Source organism: Eublepharis macularius, chromosome 7, assembly GCF_028583425.1.
Source record: "Eublepharis macularius isolate TG4126 chromosome 7, MPM_Emac_v1.0, whole genome shotgun sequence".
Taxonomy (NCBI): Eukaryota; Metazoa; Chordata; class Lepidosauria; order Squamata; family Eublepharidae; genus Eublepharis; species Eublepharis macularius.
The window spans coordinates 72,749,710-72,773,248 of NC_072796.1; the positions used below are offsets into that span (position 1 = coordinate 72,749,710).

The window sequence follows — 23,539 nt, forward strand, 5'->3', positions numbered from 1 at the left end:
CATTTTGTATTGTTGGATAAACAGCATTCACTACATACATTTTATACTACCTTATCTTTTGTGTTGTGATATATTGGGTGCCATTATTTTGAACCATTATTACTCACTAATTCTCACAACATAAAAGAGAAGGTTAGCATTCCAGAATGTGCAATGATAATTTACAGAATTTAAGTGGTTGATAGTGTTATTACGGGTATCGTTTAATTCTTTAAAAAAATGTATCCAATTCCATAAACATTTTAATCCAGTTTGATAGAATGTAAAACCTTTTCGGTATTGGGGACTCAAACTCCATGAACTCGTTGCCTGACCCACACTAGGATCCTCAGCCTTTTAAGTAGAAGCAAACCTTTCTGAAAGAAACGGGACTTCCTGCCGAGGGAATCAAATCTAAGACTCAGGAGCTATATTTGATGGGATAGTGTTATCTCCCCCGCTTCCGTTTCTAGTAGTCATAAAAGAGGGGACGGACTTGCCACACACTGTGTGTGTCAGAGAAAATAAATTCTGTACATTCAAAGTTCACACGAATTAACTGCTGTGCAGGTTGCCATCCCAGACAAAAGCCCTCTAGGGCCCTTGTTCTGCGTCCTCTTTCCCCTCACAACAACGTTTCTCGCCCAGCTGCGCTTTTCTAAACGAGAGCCAGCCCGTTCCCCCAACGCGAAGCACCGGTCTGTCGCCTTCTCCCGGGTTCCCGATTTGGGATCCTCCTCCGCGGGCAGACCAGGCCTCCCAACTGCTAGGAGGACGGCGCGGTTGGCGCCCGCAGGCTGGTGTGGAAGCCGAGAGAGCGCGCCAAGTCCCGTCCCCCCCCCCCCGCCCCAAGCCCGCGCCTCCTCCGCCACAGCTGCCGCCCGCAGCCCCTTTCCTGCTCCTCTCCGGGTCTCCGGCAGCCGCCATGTTAGGGTCGGGATGGTGAACTCGGGCTGGGCCGAGGGGCCCCGCCGGCCGCCGCCTCCCCCTCCGCCCCCTGGCGCGCGTGGAAGCGCAGGCACCCCTGCTCCCCGACTCCTCCCCCTCCCCTCGGCCTGGGGCTGTGGCGGAGCCTCTGGAAGCAGCGGCGAAGCCAGCTCGGCGTCCCTGGAACCCCGGCTGGGGCTCATGGAGCGGGCGCGGCGCGGCTGAGTGCGCCGGGAGGTCGGGGAGTGGCGACGTGGTCCCTGGCCAGCCCCTCTTGCGAGCAGGCAGCGGCAGTCGCAGCCGGGCCGGCTCCGTCGGGTGCGAGGCGGAAGCGAGAGCGCCCTCCGCCCGCTCTCCGGGAGGAGAGGGAGTAGCAGCAGCAGGCGAGGGGCTCGGCGCTTCCCCCGGAGTCAGCGGTCTGCGGAAAGCAGGTGGGAGTCCCGAGCGCTTCCCCGCGCCCTCCGTTCCCCTCCCGTCCGCCCCTTCCCAGTGTGAGGAGCGGAGAAGCGGCGGCGCCTGGCGAGCGCTAGGCCCCGCACGCCTCCTCAAGTTCCTGCCTTTTCCTTGGGCTTGGGGAACGCCGAGGGCTGCCTCTTGCCTGTGCTTGTGGCTGGCAAGTCCCGGTGCCGGCGGGGCCTCCCCATCGCCCTCCTTTCGCACTCGCAGAAAGTTTGACGGTGGCCCCCTCCTCCCTTCCACACATTAGTTTTTTTTTTCTGTCTAAAGCCAGTTTGAGTGAGATCCGTCCTGCACAGTGTGGGAAATACTTCCCGGGATTTCCTCCCGTGTTCCATCGCCCGCAAGACGTTTTCAGAAGGGGGCTGTTGGTCTCCTCCCATGCTCCCCCCTTCTCCTCCCCAGAGCAGAAGCAGCAGCCTGGCAGGCGGCGCGTCTTCCGACTGTTTGCTACTTGAAGCCCAGTAACAACTGTTCTGAACAGAAGGTCCTCTGCTCCCTGAGTTTGATTGACTACCCCAACAAGTTCCATTGTTAGACTTTGATTTGGGAAAGGGACGGTAGGACGAGGGAAGGCGGCTCAAGCAGCCAGTATTCATTTTCATTCTCGTTTCAGTGTTCTCAACTTTATAACTCGCTGCTTGTGCCTGGCATTAGTTTATGAGGATCTTCCCCCCCACCCTTTGTTTAAGCATAATGTGCTTAAGTTATTTAAGGAAGATTATTTTATTTTACTTTAACGTTAACTTAGTTTTATATGATTTCTCACAACACAAACAAGATATCTGCAACAAAAGTTACCACTGTGACTAGAAGATCAAATTCATGTAAACAAGGAAATTGAAAGTTGATTCTTAGTCTGTCCTTTGGTCTTGATACATATGTACATTATTTGCCAACACACTGTACTAGAGACTTTGAACAAGGTTCTGATAACTTACTGCAACCGTCACTTTTCAGGGAGTAAGCCTCATTTGATAGAGCAGAGTAGAATTCTGCTTAGAATCCTGTTAAGGCTTTTCTTGTAGGGCTTACTCCTAGGAAACTGTTTTTAGGATTGCATGGTAAGACTGTAAAAGGCTTAGAAAGATCTGACTCTGCTTAGGATGGCATTGTAAATCATATAGGTTAAATCATGGACGTTAAGGAATATCAGGGACCCTATTTGGATGAAAAGGGGGCATACAAATGTTAAATAAATAAATGTCTAATAAAAACAGGAACTTTAGTGATTTCTTGTAAAGTTATACTACATGAAGAGGCATTAACAAATGTCCTGAAACTTTCAAAACTTTTCTTTTAAAAAAACTTTCCTTTAAAAAAGTTCTTGCCCGTTCTCCAACTTTAGGAGGACTTCAGCTTTGAAAGCAAACTGCTGTACAGTGCTAGGACCTGAGGACTGGGCAAAACCTGAAGTGCATATAGAAGTCTTGTATGAGTCTGACTGTTGTAGTGTTGAGGGCATTGCCGTGACAAGTTTAAATATTTACTGGAGTTTCTTGGGGAAACAATCCTGCAACATGGTTTTAAAATTTTATTGAAAACTAATGAAGACATTCTTTGGTCATGTCAGTATTAATGCATTGCCATAATTTGAACATGGTTCTAAACATTGCGCTAATTGAGTGAATTTCTTTGTGGAGTAATGAGACCCTTAACCTCTGTGGGCCTCAGTTCTGCATTTACCATGGGTAAACTTAATTTGCTTATAGGCACTGTGCCTGCAACATGACAGTGCCTTGAATTCCTGTGCATAGTATTAAGCAGATCTATATATTCTGTAAAATAAAGTACATGCTGATTAAGAACATATTTATCATGCAAAGGATAGTAGAGATTAGAGAATCCATTGAGTTTTCAAGCAGCAATTGTACGTTGAAGTTAAATTTACAAATACATATGATAATGAATGTTGTGTATGTTTATTATTAACTTTGAAACACATAAAGCTGTTTTATACTGATTCAGACCAGTGATATATCAAGGTCAATATTATCTGCTGTGACAGTCAGCAGCGCTGCAATTGTGACAAACTGTGTTTTAAAGAAGCCTGAAGGGCTTCTTTGCAGGACTGTTAAGAGTTAACCTCTCTCAGAGTCCAAAGCCATCTGATTGGGTAGCCTGAGCAGAGAGAGGAGGGTTTTTCCCCAGTGTAGCAGAGGTTAAAATCCAGTGAAGGGAGTTGAGAGACGGAGTCCTCAGGGAAAGCAGTTTTCATCACCAGCAGGAGAATGGGGAAAGTTGGCAGGAGGTTGGGTAATAAGTGTGGACCTTCAAATGGACCAAAAAGAAAGAGGTAGATCTTCTAAAGGAGAGAAGATTGTCCCTTCCCAGTTGAATCAGGGAGACAGCTCTCAAAAGAGAGAAATCCCTAGTTGGGCATGGTGGATAACTACCTAAGGAGACTTCTAGATTCAGTTGAGGACTGAAAGAAAGCACTGGTTTGTGCAAAAAGGGGGCTTGGGGTACTAAAAGAGAGTACTAGCCTTTCTAACCCCAGAAGCGAAGGAGAATACTAAAAAGAAAATATACTCGAGTGCTTGGGGGAAGAAACAAGGGAAAGAATGCCTAACAACAGAAGTGTTAAATAACAGTGAAGAGTATTGTCGAAGGCTTTCACGGCCGGAGAACGATGGTTGTCGTGGGTTTTCCGGGCTGTATTGCCGTGGTCTTGGCATTGTAGTTCCTGACGTTTCGCCAGCGGCTGTGGCTGGCATCTTCAGAGGTGTAGCACCAAAAGACAGAGATCTCTCAGTGTCCACTGAGAGACACTGAGAGATCTCTGTCTTTTGGTGCTACACCTCTGAAGATGCCAGCCACAGCCGCTGGCGAAACGTCAGGAACTACAATGCCAAGACCACGGCAATACAGCCCGGAAAACCCACAACAACCAACAGTGAAGAGCCTAAAAACTGAAGTCTGTGCATGCTCTGAATGTTACCTCAGTGATCTAGATGCCATTTCTGTGGTTTAGGACAAGGCAACATCATAGCGGCCTTTTATATCGCCTACTGACTGATCCTTTGAAGCAGAGATGCTAGGAATTGAACCCAGAACTGTCTGTTTACAAAGCAGATGTAGATACTGCTACAACCACAGCCACTTCCAGAGTCAAATCTGTTTTGAAATGGTTGAAAATACATTTTTGTTTTATATTAACAGTTTACTTTTGAAACACTATAACTCAGTATCTAGAGCCTGCTCCAATGCATATTTTATTCAGAAGTATGCCCTAATGAGTTTCATGGGATTTACTCCCAAGTAAATGTGTCAACTCGCAGCATTGGACTGCTGAATTGTTACAGTAGTTCAAAATAGGTTTTATAGTTAAATATGGATATTGCAGGCTATGATCTAGAAGATTGAACTGAAACTTTCAAAGCTTTTCCTTTTAAATAGTGGCCAGGGTGCTTCCCAATAAACTTCTTGTCCATTCTATAAATTTAGGAAGATTTCAGCTTTGAAAACAAACAGATGTGCAGTGCTAGGACCTGTGGGCGGGGCAAAGCCTGTAGTGCATGTAGAAGTTCTTGTATGTCTGACTGTTGAGGACATTGCAGTTTGGCAGAACAAACAAAGGGATCACAGAATCACAGAGTTGGAAGGAGCCATACAGACCATCTAGTCCAACCCCCTGCCCAATGCAGGATGAGCTTAAAGCATCCCTGACAAATATTCATCCAGCCTTTTCTTGAAAACTGCCAGTGAAGGGGAGCTCACCACCTCCTTTGGCAGCTGATTCCACCTTTGAACTACTCTGACTGTGAAAAAGTTTTTCCTAATATCCAGCCGGTATCATTCTGCATGTAATTTAAGCCCATTGCTTCGAGTCCTGTTCTCTGCTGCCAACTGGAACAGCTCCTTGTCCTCCTCCAAATGACAGCCTTTCAAATATTTAAAGAGAGCAATCATGCCCCCCCTCAATCTCCTCTTCTCCAAACTAAACATTCCCAAGGCCCTCAGCCTTTCCTTGTAGGGCTCAGTCTCCAGGCCCCTGATCATCCTCATCGCTCTCTTCTGCACCCCTCTTGATCATGTACCTATGTTCTTTATCTTCAGAACATCCTTGCAAAGAAAAAGTCAGGAATAGTTAGTAATAAAGCAAAAGTGAGCCATCCAAGTTAATTTTCTGATTCAGTGAAGGCCACACATTTGTAAACGCAAAAGTCTTGGTGGAGTGGGGTCCTTGGGATGTTGTATTTTGGATTTTTGTGAGATGTTTGCATTATGCAAGCTGCTGAGTCTGGATGGCATTCACCTGAGAATTCTGAAGGAACTCAGAAATGAATTTGTTGATCTAGCAAAAATATGCAGTGTTACTAAAATTGCCTTGTTACAGGACTGGAAGTTAGCCAAGTTATGTCAATTTTTTAAAAGGTGACTTGGGAGAAGCCAGAAAAGTACAGGCTTGTGAGCTTACATATGTGTTAGGTAACTTGGAAGAAATCTTTATTAAAGGTAGAATTATTAAATGCATGGAAGAACAAGACTTGCTGATGAAGAATCAGCATGGCTTCTGTGAAGGGAATTTCAACAGCCTTTTGACATTTGAGAGTGGCAATAAACATGTAATACATACAACATATAATTGAACTTCCAAAACCCTTTACTTTTCCTTCAAAGACTTCTGAATTAATTTAGCACAAGTCTTGACAAAATATCTAGGAGCTAGCTCAAAAAATTGAGCAACAGACCCATCCGTAATGAATACAGTGTTTTCATTGTCATCTCTGTAACTTACGAATGTCTGGATTTTACTAGAGCTTACACTACCCTTCAACCACATATATGTAAAATAATGTGCTATGAAAAATACCATCCATCTCGCCCTAGTAAAATCGACCTGCCGTTTTTCAACAACTATGTGTGACTGATATAATATTACATATTATATATATTATATAAGAGAGAAGTCAGAGGGCCTAATGCCACATGGTGATGTTTGAGTTCCTACCAGTGTTGTGTGTGTAATATTTTGCAGAAAAAAACCATTGGTAATTTGTGTCATTTACATATGGGTTATTTGCTCCAGCATGGATTCTGTTGAAGTGGCATTTTCCCGCTTCCACACATCACCATTGTGCTTCTATACACCTCCTGGGTGTTCCCTATCTTTCATATGATCTTTCTCAGGCCTGATTTGCTGCGATGTTTTGGGAAAGATCAAGATGGCTGCCATGAGCATGGGAAAGTCCAGGTTGTCCTGGTCCCAGCAACATTGGCACTATTTTTCATAGCAGTAGCAGTAGCTATTTCCCTATGTCACTGGAGGTCTTTTTTGAGGTTCTTAAATCAGTAGTCAGCATATTGATATGCCAGTATAGTGATATGTCAGTTACTGATTAAAAAAAAAAACCTTGAAAAGCACCCTCCCCAGTACTGTGGCCACTGTGGGGCCTGGGGCAGGAAAAATGTGGAGCTACCTGCCATGTGGAAGCTGTGTTGCCACTGTGATGGAATGATGGCAGTAGTGACAATGAGGAAACCACAAGAAACCATCACCTTGTGAAAAGTCATGCATTTGGCAGGCAGGGCTATGTTTGAGAAGATAACTAAAAAAAAAACCTGTTAATATAAAGAACAAAATCCTGAAAAAGCTGTTAACTTCCATTCCATCGGACACTTCAGAATAAACATCCTCTGACTGAATGCTGGCAGATAGAACAGGAATTTATTCAAAATTTTAACTTGAAAACAAGGATTACAGTTTCTTATCATACTTTAAGAGTTGAGATTAACATTGGATTTGTACCCTTGAATTCCCCATGCATAATTTTTATAAGTGAATGTTCCTTTAAGAAGATAGTTTGTATAAAATATTCCACCAACTGATTCCCCTAACTTGCAGCTATCTGTCTTACTAATGTCTGATGAAGTGGGTAATAGCTTACAAAGGCTAATGATTTGTAAATAATAAACTTTAGAATTTCAACTGGGTTTTCCTAAGATTATGAAAAAGAAATATTCTTTAGTAGTCATATTTGATTCTTGTCTAACTTCTAGGTTATTCATGTTGGACTACCATGACACATGTTTTCCGAAACAATTTTTAAAGGCCTTTTTATACTAATCAAACCCATGTTTATTAGGAAATATGCCAAGTGTGCTCGATTGCACTCTAGTGCAACTGCTTAGAAACCACTGAAACAATACAAGGACTCTAGTACAAGAATTGTCATGCAGTATACCCCACATTCATGATATATTTCCATTTACTTAGCACATATTATATGTGTAGGTTTTGTGAAATAGTGGTTCTAGAGGCATTTTGTTTATCAGTGAAACACATTTAGCACTAACATAAATGCTTCCAGTTAGAAACAATTCGTTGCTAATATGTTGTTGCCAGGTATACACAGTATCTACTTATTACTCATTGTCTTAGAGAGCCAAACTACAAGAGACACCTGACACGTGGAGGACATGCATCAGTTTCTCACAAGTTTGCATGGGAGATGTAGTAAGAAGGAATCTCTGTCAGAGAGAAGAGGGAGAATTCCCCCCCCCTCTCCCTGGCAGAGGTTCTTTCTCTAGGCATCTCATCTAGTCTGCTCGGCTCCCTCTTGCCGCTGTCAGCCTGCTCAGCTCCCAAGTGCATTTAGGGGAGCAAGGGGAACGCGCTGGCAGCAGCAAGAGGAAGTGCATTCCCCTTGCTCCCTTGCAGTTGGGAACAAAGTGCACTGGTGGTGGTGAGAGGGACAAGGAGATCTTACCAACAACACCCTCTCCCTCTCACCGGTTGCCTTGCTCCTTGTACTCCTGGACACTGCAGCTCTTCTCTGGGCTTCCTCCCACCAGGCCTCTGCCCAGGCTGGGCTCACCTCCAACCTCTAGCACTGCTCCTTGGCAGCCCCACACCGCCAGCAGTGGCCTCCTTCTGCTCCTTGCCCTTCATGCTGCCCAGGCAGAAGCAGCCCAAGCAGCCACCAGCCCTCACAGAAGAAGAGCCTGGCGGGCACCGATCACCCTGGCCTCGCTGCAATGCCACATCCTGGCCCGGGCCTCCACCACCTGTCACAGCAGCAGCGCAGCCGGCCACCGACTAGAGGGCGGGGAAAGAGGAGGCTGCCTCACCACCGCAGCTGGCTGGCCAAGGGGGAGGCTGGCTCTGGGGGCATCTCTTGAATGCCGGGGTGGAGTCTTGTGGGCCACTCAGAGCCAGTTTGCTGCGGGGGAAGCTCCAGGGACAGTCAGCAGTGGTCTCGTTCCCCCTCCGGGCTGCCCAGCAAGGACAGCGGCTCTGAAGTGAAGCCAGTTGGTGGGGCTTACTCTCCCTCTCTGCTGCCAGTGCGCTCCCCACGCTCCCCTAAATGCACTTGGGAGCTGAGCGGGCTGGAAGCAGCGAGAAGGAGCCGAACAGACTAGATGAGACGCCTAGAGAAGGAACTTCTGCCAGGGAGAGGGGGGGATTTTCCCTCTTCTCCCTGACAGAGATTCCTTCTCACTATATTTCATGTGGAAACTTGTGGGAAACTGACGCGTGTCCTCCATGCATCAGGCATCTCTTGTGGTTTAGCTCTGAGAATACCAATGATATTTATACGGATCTTCTTGGAGGTTTAGTGGTAACTAATTATTTTCCATTGTATTTCTTTTTAAAACAGCCACACATAAAATGGTCAGCCATTCTTCATTCTCAAAAATGTGACAAATTCTTTTCTCAGAATGAAGCCATACTTCTCATTAAAACCATAGAAAAAATTGCTATCCAGTACATTGCTGTTGGATTATTATTCTTCCTTCCTGTTGATGTTTGTATGGGCTTGAAGGAAGGATTTCTACCATCACAGCTTCATGTGACTTCTATTATTTTAAGGTTTGGGGGATAAGGAGATGTTCTGCACATTTGCCACCTCGTGCTACAGTTCCTCTGCAGTTCCAGCAGCACATCCTGCTGTATATCTGCTTTCTAGTTACTGATGCAAAAAGCAGCTTCAGTGTTTCCTTCCGAAGCAGTGGGTCGCCAGGCACACTCATCTGTTCTCCCAAGTAGATGGCTGAATAGATCCAATTTTCTTTCTTCCTTTCTTCTGGGATACTAGAAGTTGACTATCCATTTTCAAAGAGCTGTTTGTATTAGAACTAACTTATATTGAATGTAAGCAACTTCACAATTTATGTATAGAAGCTACTACATTTGGGATAATTATAATGTTGGGAGAAATTAAAATCAACGAAGTATGAAAGATGTATCTTTCTGTTACTAGTCTCAGTACTTTCTCCTTTGCAGTTTAACACATTGTGGGAGGGAGATTGGTTTTGGGGAGGTCACTGTTTCCCTCTCCTCACTCAAGCTATGAAATGGTGAAGGAGGTATTCTTCTCACAGTTTAACAAATTTTTTGTTTGAACAAATGAACTTAGAGAATGTGTGCCTTGGGGTGTATATTAGATATTTGAACTGAATTCTCTTTATGTTGCAGAGTGACATGAACAAGCAGCAAAATGCTGGCTTCCCTTCAAACTAATCCATAATCTAATCATTTGCACCTGTATGCTTCTCTATGCTATTAATGTTTGGAGGAAGTGTAAGAGCAATTCCTTGGCCAAGGTGGTATTTGAAGTGGTGGTAGTGGTGTGGTGTGGTGTGGTGTGGTGTGTGTGTGTGTGTGTGTGTGTGTGTGTGTGTGTGTGAGAGAGAGAGAGAGAGAGAGAGAGAGATTCCATGAAATTTTGAAGTTGTCCATTGACATCAGCTTTTTTTTAAAAAGAAAACATCAGTACTGGTGCTTGGAACATAAGCCATATTGGAATAGCATTGCAGAAAAATAGTGTTTCTTTCCGTATCTCTGTGGCGAACATACTGCACCATCTGGTTTGCAGCATGCATGCATACCCTTCTGACCTGCACAGTGTTCCAGGTTTTGTGGATGCCTGCTGAAGAGTAGTGCCATCAGGACAGAGCCTTAGCATCATTATTATGCCTCTGTTGCCCAAAGCTGTATGTGTGTGAAAGTATAGAACTCACTCTACCAGTTTAAATAAATCACCTTAAAAATATTTTAATATCAACCGGAACAGCCTTGAATAGAAGAATTTAAATGTTTGGGAATACAAACATTGAGCATTGAAATAGGGAACCATAAGGGGAATTAACAGTAACTGATACAACTTTTTCTTGTGCTGATCAGGAAAAACAAATATTCTGTTTGTGATCCATTCTAGACTCTCTGACTGATAGGAAATGTTGGTCATCTTAAGCTAGGCTGAATAGCAAGTTGTTGCACAGGATATTTTGATGTCACACAGGTTGTGTGCTGTTGCAGGTGCAGCCTTGGCTTTACAAGCTGCTGTTGCAGGAAAAGTAGAGCCTTGAGCACTGAGAAGTGTTTGGAGCTGCATGGGGACATGGCAGGGGCACTAGGATAAAGGGAGTGTGCTGCATATGCTAGTGGGGTGAGAGGAGCAGGTTTCTGTGGCTGCAATCATACATCATATTATCAATGTGCTCTATCTAGCTGGGCTGTTTTGAGTAGCTTATCACTAATGAAAACTTGCATTGGACTTTCTCATTGATGCATATAGGAAGTACATAAAAACCACTACAGCTGTAGACATGGTCAGAGACATGAGTTTGGAGATGTGTCACAGTCTTTGAGATTCAGAAGATCTCATAGTCCATCATAGTCACATGCTCTGTTTTTCATGCATGCTGCCTCATACTTTTGCTAACTGTAACCAGTTGCCATCCAATGATTACACATTTGATTTTATTCAACATTTTAAGCGTTAGACATGGAATTTCATAGACTTGCATGTGGAACCATGCCTCCTTATGATAACCTCCATGGCATTTCCATTATTGGGGGATCTTCTGCCAGCAAAATGTTTACTGTTTCTCTGCTGCATCATCCCCTTCACCTCCCAGAGGTGCTCTCCCTTCCCTCAGCTGAAGCCAGTCCCTTGTGCCTCAATTTGTGGACAAGAAGAAAGCCCACATTTTTGTTCTTTAGAAGCCTGCTGCATTTCACCTCTCCATGGGAAAAATGGTGTTTTAGCATTTTGCATAGTTTTAAACCCAGTTTGGGGTTTCTGTAGGTAACAAACATAATTAAGGGAGGAATGGAGTCAGGAAAATGGGAGCAAGCTTGATAGCCAAACCATTTTGTTGTTTGTTTTGTTTTCAGTCAGGAGCAGCCGTGGTTGGTAAGATGTTCAGAACTGTCTTCCCCTTTCCTTGCACCCAACGCTATTTCCATCCCTGTCCTAGTGGAGATGAGGCCCATGGCACATTCCATGTATGGACTGGGGACAGCAGAAAAGGAATACATAAAATAATGGTTAATATTTTGAACTCTCCTTCACTTGGGCTACCATAGTGTACTGGGGTAGTTCTCCCTCCACTTTGGCCTAGAGAGGCAACCTCCTGGGATTGATATCTGTCAAAAAATATGTCTTCTGGGATACAGCAGAGGTGACCAGAGGCGATACAGAGCAGCTCTTCAAACTGGTCCGTAAAGTAATTATCAGATATTGTGGTAGTCTCATGAGCCTCAGTCACTTCCTTTTTCTTAGGAGCTGCGCTGCTTGCTTAGGGGACAGCTCAGATTCCTCCCACCCGTAGGGATAGGTCCAACTATCAATTAGATGATGGGGCAGTGTTTGGCACAAAGCATGAGCCTGTTGCCTGGGTAGTTTTGGTAAAGGCTGGTCAGTGTTTGCAATCACAGTCAAAAAGAGTCCAGTAGCACCTTTAAGACTAACCAACTTTACTGTAGCATAAGCTTTCGAGAATCACAGTTCTCTTCAAAAGATGCATGATGGCTCTGGCTTAACAGGCCCTAACTAACCCTAGTTTAATTAAACCATACTTTCCCATGATATCTGAATCAAGCCAGTGGCTTGGATCCAAAGGTGCCCTTGCATGAGCAGAAGGCATTTTTGTTTGTGCAGGAGGGATTTTGAAGTTTTCATGGATTTTCCCCAGAGCTGTAGTCTTCTATATGATCCCATATCATTCTTAAGAATTCTCCAGCTCTTAATAGAAGCTTTGGGAGAACATGGCACCACAGTAAGAAGTGGGAGGTGGGAAAATTTTATTTGGTGCACAGAGTTTCACTTACAGTTTTTGGATCCAAACCTTTATGATTGTGAGAGAACCCTTAAAACCATGCTTGGAAGCAATGAACTAATAATAACATCCTTTTCACAGGAACCACTTCAAGCAAATGACTGACTGAATAGGTTTTACAGCATACCCTGAAGGGGTCAGCAGAGCTCTCTTGGGCCACAAAAGAAGTGTTTTTCAAGATTACGTCCTATTTTCTTTAGTAGTTCTGGCCTCTACTATTCAGACTTGTCAAAGCACAGACTGCTGGGGAAAAGGTTTCTTTTATTAAAGGATATGGTTGGAGAACAGAGAAGTTACACTAACCACAAAAACCTCAGAATAGAATCTGGCTTTACATTTTTGTTTCTGTAGTATGAGGCAAAGGAAATTAGATAATGCATCTCTTTGTGGACAATGGTCTTCTTTCTGTCACTCCCTGGGGCATTTTGCTCAGGTTTTATTTTTTTATATCACTGTGTTATGAGCTGCTTTCTGCTTGTTTCAAAAGTCAGGACTAAACGCAATTTTTGTTTCAGTAGACTCATAACCAATAGATAAGCACACTTTGTTTGTTTGTTTATAATTCTCCTTTTTGCTGAGACTCAAGGTGGACTACATTGTATAAGTCAATGCAAACATTGGTTGGGACATTCAATAAACAATATAATAGAGTAGGATAGCAGAAATATGGCTCTAAGCCTGTGGGTCTGACCCACAGTCAGCCTGTATCTCTTACATCTTACAGGTGTTAGGCTTTTTTCCTCCCCTTCTACCAGCCTTTCACAAGTTGTCTTCTGAGGCAGTTTGGCAGGAGAATTATTAGGGAAGTATCACAGCACCTGAACTACCTCTGAAATGGAACATGGCACATGGAAGGAAGTAACCCATATGGAGCAGGATAATCAGGAGATATTCTGAACCTCTGATGCTAAGCAATCGGTTCCAGGATCTCCCCATATATATTGATTCTGACTACTAGATCAATAGCTACTCCCCCAGACTCCTCTAACCTTGAAAGAAATTTCTCAGGATCCTGTGGATGAGAAGACTCGAGCTTCCATTCCTCAATATAGGAAAAAGTGTGTGCTGGTAATTGGGGACTCTCTACTGAGAGAGGTAGAGGGTAAAGTGTGCCGACTAGACTTGTTGTCTCAAGAGGTATGCTGTCTACCAGGTGCACACATCCAGGATGTGATAAAAAGTGTAGGAAGACTTATCAAACCCACAGATTATTACCCCTTCCTCCTGATACAATTAGGAACTAATGATATTGCCTGGTACAGTGCAGAATGCATTAAAAGAGACTACGGCTGTGGGTAAAAAAGTTATGGACCTGGGAGCACAGGTTGTGTTTTCGTCAGTTCTTCCTGTGATAGGCCGTGGTTTAGGAAGGGAAAGAAGAATGCTGCAAATAAATGACTGGCTACATAGATGGTGTCATCAGGAGCGGATTGGTTTTTTGGACCATGGCTTACACTTTCAAGATGAAGCTCTTCTATCTAGAGATGGTTTGCACCTCACAAGGGTTGGGAAAATGTTTTTGGTAAGATCCTTGCAAACCTGATAAGGATGGCTTTAAACGAAATCCTATGGGGGAGAGAGAGAAAAATTCAAAGCCTATAACTGGAGAAGGGAACACTGAAGACCTGCAGGGAGTGGAACATATGCTAGGAAACATTAACTTACAGGTAAGCACAGATACAAAAACCTCAGGGCATATAACTCATGGCTTCCAATGTCCCTATATTAATGCACAGAGTATGGGAAACAAGTAGGAGAAACTTGAAGTTCTAATACAGGAAGGATACTATGACATAATAGGTATTACTGAAACTTGGTGGAATGACACTCACAATTGGAATACTAGAATTGAGGGATACAACTTGATAAAGGAGGTATATACTTGTGAGAAAATACATGTATCTTAGCATGGAAATTCAGTTGAGGGTCTCTGGGTAAAAATAAAAGGAATAAGAAATAATTGTGATACTATGGTGGGGGTCTGCTATAGACCACCAAGCAGAAGACTTGGATGAGAAACTCCTAGAACAAATTATAAAGTTCACAAAGAGATGAGACACTGATCATGGGAAATTTCAATTACTTGGATATGTGTTGGAAGTCTAACTGCTAAAAATGAAAAGTCAAATAAATTCCTGACTTCTCTTGCTGACAACTTCATTTTTCAGAAAGTAAAGAGAGAAACAAAGGGCTCTGCTATCTTGGACTTGATACTCACCAACAGGGAAGAACTGGTTGACGAGGTGCAAGTAGTGAGCACCTTGAGTAGCAGTGACTTACAGTCTTGGGGAAGCTTTCTAATGAATTGAGAAATAAAAAAGACTCATTTAGGAAATTAAAGGAGGGCCTTATAACCAAGGATGAATATAAACAAATAACCAATGCTTGTAGGGAGAGTGTTAGAAAAGCTAAAGTTCAGTATGAGCTTAAGCTAGCAAGAGATGCTAAAAAAAGGGGGGGGGGTTCTTCGCTTATATTCAAAGTAAGAAAAAGCAAGGACATGGTAGGCCCATTGCAAGGACAGGGAAGTGAAATTGTAACAGGTGATGAAAAGAGGGCAGAACTGCTCAATTCCTACTTTTCCTCAGTCTTCTGCAAGGGAAATGGTGCTCAACATAGCAATAACAGAACACATGATGGGGGAAGGTAGTTACAGCCTAGGATAAGCATAGAGGTAGTACGTAAACACCTAGTTTCTTTCAATGGAACTAAGTCCTCGGGGCCAGATGAATTGTACCCAAGGGTACTAAAAGAACTCGCAGATGCAATTTCTGAGCCTCTGTTCATTATTTTTGAGAATTCTTGGAGATCAGGCGAGGTGCCGGAAGATTGGAGATGGGAAAATGTCCCCATCTTCAAGAAGGGGGAAAAGGAGGATCCAGGTAACTATCGACCCATCAGTTTAACATCTATACCTGGAAAAGTCTTAGAACAAATAATCAAACAGTCAGTTCTTGAGCATTTAGAAAGGATGGCTGTGATTACTAAGAGCCAGCATGGGTTTCTCAAGAAGAAATCATGTCAGACTAACCTTATGTTCTTTTTTTGAGAAAGTTACTGCCTCGCTGGATCAGGGGAATGCTGTAGACATAGTTTATCTCAATTTCAGTAAGTGTCATATACACCTGTCTGCATATCTGCTATGAATGTATTCTGTGTTATGTACTGATCTTCTGAGGGCATGAGAAATTTCTTACTGATGTTAAGGCGGTAGGTTATCTCACAAGTATTTACTTTTTCCCCGCTGCCTCCAGAAGTGTCCTTGAAGACTGGCTACGGCCAGCTTGAAATGTATCCTTCTTGGGAATTGAGATTATTTCATTCTTTGTTCTGTCTTGTTCTGGAACCGGGACCGCAACTGAGGCCACCTGCATGATGGCAGGGCACCCTGCAGCGGACATTCCCAAGAACCCAGATGAAACTTCAGATCAACCCAAAGACCCCACAGAGCTGCGTGGGCTTGGCACAGCGGCTGCTGTGTCGATGGAGGAAGCGATGACTGAGTGGGCTACATGGGTGGAGCACCATATTAGCTCAATTTTCTGCTGAGACAGCTACCTACCATGGGGAACTGTCACCCACCCCCCAGCCCTACAAACGTTGGGAGCTGAGAGGGGCGAGGAAAGGAGGCATTGGAAGAATATCTGTCATGGAAGTTTGTTCCTCGCAAGAGACTCACCGGACGAGGCAGCGAATGCAGGATTGAGACAAAATGAAATCAGCCCAGTGTCAACCCTCCATCAGGAATTGGATATGATGAGATATTGGCTCTGTCAGGACTCACCCAGTGGTGGATGAGAGCAGCCTTAGATGGGCCCCTTCTCCAGAGGCAGTCGAACCAGTGAGAATCCAGAGCTTGGGCTAACCCCCTGGAAGAGGATGAGCTGGGGATGGATGGAAATGTTTCTGAAGTCCCTGACTCCGTGGATGAGCAGCGGCCTGTCCAGGGCCAGTTACAGGTCGTGCAAAGGGAACTGGATGCTCTTAAAGGAGAAATGGCCCAGGTAATGGGAAGGTTTCAAGAGAAACCTCCAGCATTACTGGCTGCCGGGGGAAATACCTGCTGACTATGGGCAAGGAGAACCATCCATGGATTCACCAAGGGGATTGGATGCAGTACCAGCACTGCAGTCAGCAGCCATACCACTGTGGGTCCCCCCGAGGAGACTGGACAACCCCCCCCCAGCGCCTTACCTGCCTGTCCTACCACCGAGAGTCGCACCTGCCAACCTGCTAGGCCGCCCCAGGCTGCCCTGTCGCAGCAAGAAGCGCCGGCTGCCCAGGAGGAGGTTCCTCGCGGGGCTCCCCCCTGATCCTAGATGGCACATATTGGATGCTGTTTTGAAGGGGACCCCGAAGAGTTAGGTTTCTTCATCGTGCAAGCAATGGAGTTCTTCCAAGAGTGGGGCCATACCTTCCTGAATGAGCACAGCCAAGTAAGCCACCTGGGTTCCAGGCTGGGTGGCTCGGTGGCTAAATGTTATGTCACCCTATATGAGGCCTGGGCCCCATAACGACGGAATCTCGATACCTTCATATAAGCGCTATGGACTCAATTCGAGCGGGCAAGAACCAAACTGAAAAGGATACGGCAGGGAAATTGGCCCATGTGTTAATATGCCGCAGAATTCAGGCAGTACGCAGCAAAGGTGCAAGACTGGACAGAGGAGATCAAGACTGAATTTTTCTGAGCTGGGCTCAACCCCAATTTAGTGGCCAAGGCCTTGGTACAAGATGACCCCAGAACCCTAGTAGGATGGATCCAGCTCGCCTGCAAGGTGGAAAACCGGGAGCAAGTAGTAAAGCTATTGAAGATGCAGCAGCAGGGAACAGCCAAGAAACCCCCCTCCAGAGCAGGAGGGAAAGAGAGGAGAGCCCTCAGCCTCTGCTCCCCGGACACGGAGCAGGCCATCAGAATGAAGAAGGGCCTATGATTACAGTGTGGGGGAGTGGAGCATTTTGCCGCCGAATGCCCAGGAGGGTGAAGAGATCCTGTGGAGAGGAGCTGAGTGATGAAGAAAGCCGCAGCCACGATGGGCAAACCGCCTAAAAAGGACCCCAAGAAAAGAAGTGAGGTGGCAACGGAGCTCCAGGCGGTGGAGAGTTCAGCAGGATAGAGCAGAGACTCTTCAGAGGAGGAGGAGACTCCTACCCAGCCGGCGGGAAATGCCAACAACCTGTTGTAAGGAGGCCCCATCGGCAGGTCCCGAAGTAATCAGTACCTCAAGAGGTGAAACCAAAAGGGGCCTTGCTGTACATGCCAGTGACTTTAGTCAACCCCTGGAGGGGGAGTCACATTTGAGTGCATGTGTTAATTGACTCTGAATGCACTTGAGACTTGATTGCTCCAGCACTAGTCACCAGGTTGGGGCTGAACGTATGTAAATTGGACCATCCTATTGTATTTGAGCAGTTGGATGGATCTCGAATGAAAGGGGCCCCAGCTAATGTGGAAACTGAACTTGTCCCGGTGGGGATGGGGAATCACTGGGAAGCCAGGACTTTTGCTGTGAGTGATGCCACCAAATTCCCTTTGGTGTTGGGAATATGGTGGTTATGGGACCATGATCCATATGTAAAATGGAAAATGAGAGTGCTATATTTTGATGGGGGGAATGCTAAAATCACGTATGGAACCCAGAGTGGGGCCTGAGCGCACCCCATCTCCCCGAGGCTGCCCTATTAACTCGGGAAGAGCTAGAACAAATCCCCCCTGATTATTAGGACCTGAACCAAGTATTTGATGAGAAGGAAGCCAATGAACTTCCCCCTCATAGAGCTCCCCCCCCAAGTAGGTCTCCCCCCTCATAAATGCCCCAAAGCTTGTAAACAAATTTCACAAGGCTTACCCTAACAAACCGGGGACAATATGAGGGGGGGAGACCTTCTTGGGGAGGGCAGTATGTCATATATGCCTGTCTGCATATCTGCCATGAATGTATTCTGTGTTATCTACAGGTCCTCTAAGGGCATAAGAAATTTCTTATTGATGTTAAGGCAGTAGGTTATCTCACAAGTATTTACTTTATCTTTCCCCGCTGCCTCCAGAAGTGTCCTTGAAGACTGGCTGCAGCCAGCTCGAAATGTATCTTTCTTGGGAACTGAGATGATTTCATTCTTTGTTCTGTATAGCCTAAACCTAGCTTCTCCCTTTCACCCCCCCGCCCCAGCTCTTTCGCGCCCAAAACTTTGACGGTCCTTATTCTAATGGCGGGAACATAACTAACATCACCGACCCCATTTACGTCACTTCTGCCAATTCACTTGTCTGAGCACTTTGAACTTGATGGATCTCTAATAAAGTTCCTTCAACCAATACACCTGCTTGTTTGCTGTGGAGAACTTGGAGATTATACCTGCCAGGGACTGACAGTAATGCTTTTGATAAGGTTCCCCATAATATCCTTGTCAACAAGTTGGTAAAATGTGGTTTGGATCCTATTACTATTAGGTGGATCTGTAACTGGTTGACAGATAGCACCCAAAGAGTGCTAGTTAATGGTTCCTCTTCCTCTTGGAAAAGAGTGACAAGTGGAGTTCTTCAGGGATCAGTCCTGGGACCTGTTCTGTTCAACATTTTTATAAATTATATGGATGAAGGAATAGAGGGAATGCTTATTAAATTTGCAGATGATACTAAATTGGGAGGGGTAGCAAATACTGTCAAAGACAGAGTAAGGATACAGGATGATCTTTACAGGCTGGAAAACTCGGCTAAAGCAAAAATGAATTTCAACAGAGATCAATGCAAAGTTCTGCATTTAGGCAGGAAGAATTAAATGCATAATTATAGGATGGGAGAGATTTGTCTTGGCAGTAGTATGTGCAAAAAGGATCTAGGGGTCTTAGTAGACCACACACTGAACATGAGTAGCAGTGTATATGGTAGCTAAAAAGGCAAATGCAGTTTTGGGCTGTATCAACAGAAGCATAGTGTCCAGATCATGAGAAGTAATGGTATCACTCTACTCTGGTCTGGTTAGACCTCACCTAGAGTATTGTGTTCAGTTTGGCACACCACAATTTAAGAAGGATATAGACAAGCTGGAACATATCTAGAGGAGGACAGTGAAGATGGTGAGGGGTCTGGAGACCAAATCCTATGAGAAAAGGTTGAAGGATCTCGGAATGTTTAGCCTGGAGAGGAGACAACTGAGAGGTGATACGATAACCATCTTCAAGTATTTGAAGGGCTGCCATATAAAGGATGCCCCAGAAGGTCAGCCCAGAACCAAAAGAACTTTCAGCTAAACATTAGGAAAAACTTCCTGACAGAGCAGTCCCTCAGTGGAACAGGTTTCTTTGGGAGGTGGTGGTCTCTCCTTCTTTGGAGGTTTTTAAGCAGAGGTTAGATGCCCATCTGACAGCAATGCTGATTCTTTGAACCTGGGCAGATCATGAGGGGGAGGGCAGAATGGGTTACATCAGTGCTTAGTTCTCGTGGCCCTTCTTACATGCCCAGGGTAATGCCAATCGCCACCTTGGGGTCAGGTAGTAATTTTCCACAGGCCACTTTGGCTAGGGATCCTGGAGATTTTTCCCCATCTTTTGGGCATGGAACAGGGGTAGTTGGGAATTTCCTGTATTATGCAAGAGGGGTGGACTAGAGGTCCCTTCCAACCCTGTGATTCTATGATTCTAAATGTGACAACAAGCAGATATCAAACACAGCTGAAGAGGAATGAAAACAAAAAAATAATGTTGAAACAAAACTTGAAACAGCACAGAACTATCCAGTAGGAGCGTATTTATAGCAACAGGCAGTACCCAGTAGTTTAGTCTACAGTCACCAGTGCATCTCTCTGAGCTATTTCCTTCCAGCACAACCCTGTGTAAGAAAGCCCTCCTGAATAATTCAGTTTTGCAAATTTTGCAGAAAGCTAGGAGAGTGACAGTGAAATCCTAAGCAGTTTACTCCAGTTTAAGCTCATTGATTTCCATGTAAGAGCTTTCCTGACCTCTTCAGACAAGCCATTCCATAAGGTAGGGGCCAGTATAGAGAAAGTGCATGTATGGGCAGCTATTGATTGTGCCCGTTTGCAGGATGCCATCACTTCCATCTTGTCTGGGTCAGTTTCAATTTGTTCACTTGCAGCTATTTGACTACAGCTGTCAGGCAGCAACCCAGGATGTCTACTGCATCACTCAATGGTTTGGATAATGAGATGTAAAGCTGGGTGTCAGCCACCTATTAATGACATCTAATTCCAGTGCCATGAATGATTTCTCTTAAAGGCTTTATATAGAGGTTGAATGGTGTGAAGAATAAGATTTTGCTCTGTGAAACCCCACAAGATCATTCCCACTCTGAAGATAGCTGGTTTCCAATAGCAGCTGTTTGAGACCGTTCCATGAGAAACTATTTTAACCAGTGCAGTGCACATCCCTTGACACCCATTTTTTTGTTAAGCTACTAGAAGTTGGCTTTTCAAAATAAAACATTCTGTAGATCTAATTCAGTATTCTATGAATTAAATAATTTAATAACTTGTCCCCTTTTCCAAAATTCATTCCTAAACAACCTTTATCTGCCAGTACTGCTGATCTCTTGTAGGCTTAAACTGAACAATACACCTTACAATTATTCATGCAAATCTGTATTTAATTGAGTTTCCTTCATTTGTCAGAAATATGGGAAGTGGTTTACCTGACAAATAAGTTGTTTGTTATTTCAGAGCTGTTCATGCTTGGCTGAGGAACTTAATCCTTTTTCTTTTTAGATTTATTCAACACATGGAACATGGGGGCCACATTAGAGTGCCCAATGCCTAAAGTGGGCCACAGCTTAAATCAAAATGTAACAAAATTATTAACCTCCCTAACATTCAGAGGTCAATGAAGAAATGTTAATTTGAATGCAATCCATTTTGGAACAATATTTTACTGTCGAATCCTTTTATCTAGCTACACATGCTTACCTAGTTAGTGTAATTTTTGAGGCTGTTTTATGTTAACCGAGGCATTAATGTCCAAGTCAAGGTTTGTGACAGGCACCCTTAAAATATCATGTAAATGTTAATCTCTTGACCTACACTTGGATTTCAAAATTTTCATCTTGGAAAAAGTTTGTTCACAGATGTATGCGGTGCCAAAGATTGTGAACATACATGATGCAAATTTTTGTAGGTTGATAAATGTATCAAGTAGACCACAATAGAAAATGAACAGACTATTTTCTTTGTAAATGTCTCTGATATGATCACTGGCTTGCAAATCAGTTCCATCTGAAAAAATTACTTGCATCTTCTGGTGCTACTTCAATGGATTTTGAAACATTCTTATTTCCTTTCTGTGCTTATGGCAATCATTGAATCTGTTTTGGAATTACACCTACAATAGTTTCAGTACTTTGACATGTACTACAACATGGAATTATAAATTCCTGCTCTTCTCAAATTTTAGTTCATTGTATGAGAAGTTTGAAAAGTTACTTTCACTAACTTGCTTCACAAAAATGTTTAGTTTTGCTTCAAAAGCTTTAAGTTGAAAATACATGTCGCACACATGCTTTCCTTTTCCCTGAACACTTAGATTCAATGATTCTAAGATGCTCTGTGATAGCAGTTAAGAAAGCCAAATCAAAAATCCATCCAGAGTCAGAAAGTACTTCTTGACCTTTTCTCCTTGAGAAAGATAACAGCTTCATGACGAAGACTGAAAAAACATTTGAGGACTTTGCCTCTGCTAAGCTGCCTGACTTCTGCATAGTACAATATGTCTCCATGTTCTGCATTTATCACTGAACGAAAATTTTGAAACTGACAATGAGTAAAGGCATGCCTGATGTAATTAATGCTGGATACAACAATATGCATCACACTTGCCCACTGAAGAATCTTACTGATGGCTGATGCAGTGAAATTCATGGGAAGTATACCATTTAATTTCAGTATCTCATTGATTCTTACAACCAGGGCTTTTTTTCTGGGAAAAGAGGTGGTGGAACTCAGTGGGTTGCCCTCAGAGAAAATGGTCACACGTCTGGTGGCCCCGCCCCCTGATCTCCAGACAGAGGGGAGTTTAGATTGCCCTCTGCACCGCCGAGTGGCGTGGAGGGCAATCTAAACTCCCTCTGTCTGGAGATCACGGGGCAGGGCCACCAGATATGTGACCATTTTCAAGAGGTTCCGGAACTCCGTTCCCCTGCGTTCCCCCTGAAAAAAAGCCCTGCTTGCAACTACACCAATTTTACTTCCCACCATATTTCTTGCACCATCAGTTGTGATGTTTTTCAATTTATCCCCATTCAGACCAAGATTTTCTACTGATTCACAAACCTTCAAAAATATGTTTTCTGCAGTTGTTGTGCCTTTCAAACTCTGCAGCGCACACAACTATTCTGTAATTCTGAAGCTGGAATCGATCTCCCTGATTAGTATTTGAGCAGTGTCTGTAATGTCATTGCTCTCATCTAATGCCAAAAAATAAAAATCAAAACTTTTTGCCTTGGCAATCAGTGACATATGCAGCTGTTCTCTTAGTTCTTCAACATGCCTGGTGATTGTAGATGCAGATAAACTGACACAACTAACACAAGATACCTTAACATGGCACATTTCCTCCATTACTTTAACCATGCATTTTTAAACAAATTCACCATAAATGAATGGCCTACCACTCTCAGCAATACATTTAGTAACATGATAGCTGGCCCTCACAGTAGATAGGTTCTCCTCAACGTGCTTTTGGTCCCAAACCATTGATTTTAAGAGAATTTATCTTTTTCACTGTCACCTCTCCTTGATATATTGAGTAGCTGTTGTGACAGGATTCAAAGTATCCTCTTAACATTGTGCGCCTTTAATACTGAGACAGTTTCAAGATATATCAGGCAAACTGCTTTATCTTTGTTTAAAACAAAGAAGTACTCAGTAGTCCATTTGTCATTAAAGACACGGTGCTCATCTGCAATTTTTCATTTCTTTCGAAGCACTTTCTTTTGCAGACATCTTACAGAATTTTTAGCAGAACAGCAGTTGCAGAGTTTCAATATTATCCTTGGATAAATAAAAATATGAAAAGTATGGTTTTAGGGATCTAACTCTTCCCTTTCCCATCAAACTCATCCCTCTGTAGCTGCTATTAGCTGGGAGTTTTTATTTTGACC

General features: G+C 43.9%; 1 protein-coding gene across 1 annotated transcript in view; it reads left to right on the forward strand.

Moving 5' to 3' along the window:
• Positions 1-852: 852 nt before the first annotated feature.
• YES1 (YES proto-oncogene 1, Src family tyrosine kinase) overlaps positions 853-23,539 on the forward strand; it is a 69,383-nt gene continuing 46,696 nt past the window's right edge. The window contains exon 1 of the mRNA XM_054984674.1: positions 853-1,337. The gene's annotated coding sequence lies outside the window, so the exon portion shown is untranslated. The remainder of the gene's footprint in view (positions 1,338-23,539) is intronic.